The sequence below is a fragment of the Mus caroli genome, chromosome 4, assembly GCF_900094665.2.
Source record: "Mus caroli chromosome 4, CAROLI_EIJ_v1.1, whole genome shotgun sequence".
NCBI classification, from domain to species: domain Eukaryota; kingdom Metazoa; phylum Chordata; class Mammalia; order Rodentia; family Muridae; genus Mus; species Mus caroli.
In genome coordinates, this window is record NC_034573.1 from 19,912,658 (window position 1) to 19,917,312 (window position 4,655).

At 45.2% G+C, this 4,655-nt stretch overlaps 1 protein-coding gene across 1 annotated transcript in view; it reads left to right on the top strand.

The window, feature by feature from the left end:
• Positions 1–1,275: 1,275 nt before the first annotated feature.
• Gpr63 (G protein-coupled receptor 63) overlaps positions 1,276–4,655 on the top strand; it is a 47,400-nt gene continuing 44,020 nt past the window's right edge. Inside the window, exon 1 of the mRNA XM_029476826.1 lies at positions 1,276–1,513. The gene's annotated coding sequence lies outside the window, so the exon portion shown is untranslated. The remainder of the gene's footprint in view (positions 1,514–4,655) is intronic.

Consider the following 4,655-nt stretch of genomic DNA (forward strand, 5'->3'; position numbering starts at 1 on the left):
TGGGTGTGACTACATCATTACTAGTCTTTATAAATATGAGCCAATAAATTACACAGCCTTCACAACAGATTTTCTTAAGTCCCTTTGGATTAGGTCCCGGTTATTAGATCCAACCATCCTGACTGCTTTATGATGAATTCTCTTCACTACTGCTGAGCCTTCCTTGTTTCTTTTCCTCCTCCCCTCTTCTCTCCTCCCTTCTCCTCCCTCGCAATTTCTTTTCTCCAAAGCCTGGAGTTTAGTTTCTCTCCATCTGGTAACAAAAATTGCTTCTACCTCTTGCAAGCAGCCGTGTACTCCACAGTGGCCTAAGGGTAAGAACCAAGTTGGTTGAAGCCAGGGCTAAAAGGTGCAAGCTCCTTTGAAGTAGAAAATGTCACTCATACCTTCAGAGTCCTTGGCTGGGATTGATGTTTGAAGCCCAGGCTAGATCATAACCCCTAATTGCCTAACATCTTCCTTTCCATATCTGTTAGAGTGGTCCCACAGGACTGAGAAGCGAGGATTGAAACCAGCAGATACAAGAGCAGCTTTGGATGGATGGTCCCTCGTGCTGGTCTGCTGTGGAGTCAGGAAAACTGTTAGTGCTCTGAGCCTCCTGGGCCCTCCACTCTGCCACAAATGTGGATGATGGTTAGGAAAACAGTATGTGTCATTTATCACTTGGAAGCAACATTTCAAAAGTACCATTACTGAGATTTGATGATGGTATCTTTCCTTCAGGGTCTTCCTGAGTCCAGTTTGGTGATCATGAATGCCAGTGGTTCTAGCAATCGAGGTGGAAGCCACCGGGCAAGTGAGCATGGGTCAAAGCAAGGCATGTCTGCCACTACAGTTCACGACTCCTTCAGCGGTCCAGGTAAGGGTCCAAGCTGGTCTTCAATTTGAAGTGTTCCAGATGAGACCCTCCTCATAGTGTTGGAAATGAAGAAACACCCGGGAGGCTGCACAATCAGCGGAGGGAAGCACGGTCCCATTGGGCGCCGATTTTAGCTCTATGGTAAGTGTGGCCCAGGGATGGGGTGTTAAGATAAAGATCTTAACAGAGGTGTGGGCAGTTCAAGCAAATGTGAGGTTTCCTGAGCTAGCCAGCAGTGGCTACACATCCTTGGTGTAGGGGCTGAGTACTTAACTCCCGTTTTGGGGGGTGGGGTGACCTGGGGACCTGGAGCGAGAGGAGTCTGAGTTTAGACAGCAGAAGACTCCCGGGATCCTGTCTGCGCTGCCCCCTCCCCCTTTCCTTGCCTCCACCCCACTCCTCTCTTCCTTACCTCGCGGCCTAACCAGCAGCGGGCGCCTTTAAGAGCGAGCGCTGGTTAACCGGGGGCGGGAGCCGCCGGCAGCCGGCAAGGCGGAGGCACTGCCGGGCGATGCCCCGACTCTCCGCCGCCGCCTCGGCCTCCTCCTGCGCCGGGGGATCGGAGCTGTGGAGCTGCGGTGCGATGTCCGCAAAGTTCCGGGAGGCAGCGGTCGCCTACTCCTCGCCGTCCCGCCCCGGCGCCTTTTGTGCGAGGTGTGAGCGCTTCCCTGGCAGGCGAGCGCATCCTGGGCGGGCGGGCGGGCGGTCGGACGGGCTGGCTGGTGGCGCGGAGCGCGGCTCTCTCCGGACCCGCGACAGGAAGCGGCTGACTCGGCAGCGGGCGACCGGGAGAGGCTCCCGGCGAGGCCGCGGCTTCCCGGGGCCACCCGACGCCCTGCGCTGCTTCGGGCCTCCTTGATCCCCGGTGCTTCAGCCGGGGCTCTGCCGAGCAGACCTCGCGGAGGACTGGGACCCTCGGGGGAACTTTCCCGCCCTGGGCTCTCCACTCTGGGCTGAGACTCAGCATGTTCGCCCGGGTATTTAAAAAAAACAAAAAAAAACCAAAAAAAACCAAAAACGTAGCAACGTAGCTTTATGAGAAATTAACCCTCGGGGCTGATCCAGTTTTCAAAAGTGATCATTTAGTCTTTGATGAAATATTTGGATTGTCTGGAATACTTAGGAAATACAGGCTTTTGCGTTAGAATGCACTCCCACCCCCCACCCCCGCCTTCGCCACCCCAGTGAGGCAGGGGTGAGGTTTAGTGGCATTAAAAAAGGATTTTCTTTGTTTATCGACAAGTTTGCTTTTCATCATGTCTTAGATTAAGAATGCTCTAACTTCTTAAGGATTTTAGAAGTAATATTTCTAGGAATGGTAAACAATACTTGGTTTATTGTATAATATGACTTTACTTCAGACACTTTTACCCAGGAAGAAGGTAAGCAATCATTTATTTGATAAAGGCTAATTAATAGAAAGTTCATCTACTGCGGACGGTCTTTCTCCATGGGTCCCACATGGGAAGGAAGCCCCACATGCTTATCTTTCGGGCTTTAGTTCCTGCATTCTGCGTTCTCCTGTTAGTGTGGTCATCTGATGTCAGCTGGAAGTCAAAAGTGCTGATAAAGAGTTCTGTGCAGTATTACACAGTATCACATAGCCCACATTTTAGTGACACAATTGATTGTATCATCCAGTTCACTTGGAACAATTATAATCAAACTCTCGCCCTTAAATCCTGAACTTTTCAGAGTAAGTTATGCATATGTTTCATATATGTGGAAGAAAGATACTTGCTACTAAAATAATAAGGATAGCTAAGGAAATGCCTTATCTGTACCATGGAAGTTTTGCAATAACAGAAATAGCCATGAATACTGTAAAAAAAAATTGGGACATTGATTTTTGTCTTGGAATATAATTTTGTCACTTTATTACATATATGTATATATGTATATACATATATGTATATATGTGTACATGCATCTTTATATGTGTGTGTATGTGTGTGTGTATGTGTGTGTATGTGTGTGTGTGTGTGTATGTACTACCAGAAAATGCTTACAGAGTTGTTTTAGTCATCAGTTCTGATGTGTGTGTGTGTAATTTTCTATCAACATTCTTGGAGAACTATTTGCTCAGAAGTCTCCTAATTAAAACCCTAACTCTCGGTGCAATTGTCCCTTATGTTGGTTGTACTTTGGGCAAGTTGGTAAGGGTTTGATGTTCTAAAGGTGGTTGTGACTGAGTTCTGATCAGTGACTTCTTTGAGATTATATCGATATACTTGACTTGGGACGTATATTGTATGAGGATTCTTTTTGAGACCTTTTTCTCTGTACTCACGTGCATGTATATGGATTTATGTAGATATAATGATGTCATACAAGCGTGTATCTGTCTGTCATGTATCTCTGTCACCTGTCACAGGGAAATCATTGAGGGACACAATGACGCATGCTTTCTAAGAATAGCAGATCTACATGGTTAGAAGCTAAAAACTGTTCTTGCTAGGGTTGGTTATCTTTGAACATTTTAGTTAAAGAATACTGCTTTCTAACAAACACTTCAACTCTTATAAAGCTTGGACTAGCATGCCATTACCAAAGATCTTAAACACACATTTATCTATCAAAGCAACCTCACCACTGGGGTTGATTGAATCAGGCATTTTTCTCTGGCTCAAAACAATTTTACCATTAGAAGATGATTCTCTAGGTAAAACTTAGATTTTCAGCACATCAAAAATGGCCTCGGGTGATTCGTCTCCAGTTTACAACTTAGAAAGTTGACCTCAGTAGCAAACCTAGAGGAAGTTCTATGTTCCCCTCTGTGAAAACTCTTTTGTTGTCTGATTTGAGAGTGGCCCACTGATGGTTCAGTAAACAGTACCCAGAATACATTGCTGCCAGGGCTATTAAGGTTTACATGCTCTTCCTTTGGAGCAGTCGCTTTCCATAGCTGATGCTGAGGGATTTCAGCATCTACATGAACATTACAGATGGAATTAGCAACTCTTAGAGTGGTTTTTTATTTTTGCTTTAATTTGCTAGCTATTGGGGAAATATGTTCGCAATTTGCTTTTACTATAAATGCTCTTTACATTGTTGCAAGTGGTCTTCCTCATAACATCCCGCCCTCTGCTTTTGACAGCCAGGATTAGGGTGAGTTCTTACTGTTCTCTTGAAATACATTAGGGAGTTTCTTAAAATTTACATTATGTCTCTTAACTTAAAAAGAAAAATCACATTTGAAATGTTGAACTAGGCAATAGTCTTTTTTTTTTTTTTTTTCTTTTTGAAGCTGATGGGGTTTTTGTCAGTTAGTTTGAATTACTTGGGAGGTTTCTGTGTAAGGTCAGACATGATCTTTTAGTCTGAACTGGATGATGAACAAAATCAGTACTCTCGCAACCACAAAACATGGAGAACATTCCACATAATTTGCAGTGTGGGCAGCCCAGCATGCTTTGGTGTTTAGCTGGCTTGAGGCAGCAGGCCCTGCTTGTTAAAAATGGATTCTCAAGTTGACGACAAGCTGTTTCTGTCTTTGAGCTTGGCACATAGGATCCAATGCCTTTTGCCCCTACACCAATAGATATGGACAAAACTGGCAAGTATAATTTGTGTGCATTTCTGTTTGTATGACAGAAGGTTTTGTTACTTAACAAACGAAATTCTAGTGTCCTGGAAAGTTCATTCCTGATCGCTGTAAGTGGAAGGAGCATCTAGGTGGGATTTTAATTCAGCTCAAAGGTTTTGGAGAAAAATGTGTGTATTTGCAGTTAAGAGGGTTCACTATTGGGGCTGGTGAGATGGCTCAGTGGGTAAGAGCACCCGACTGCTCTTCCGA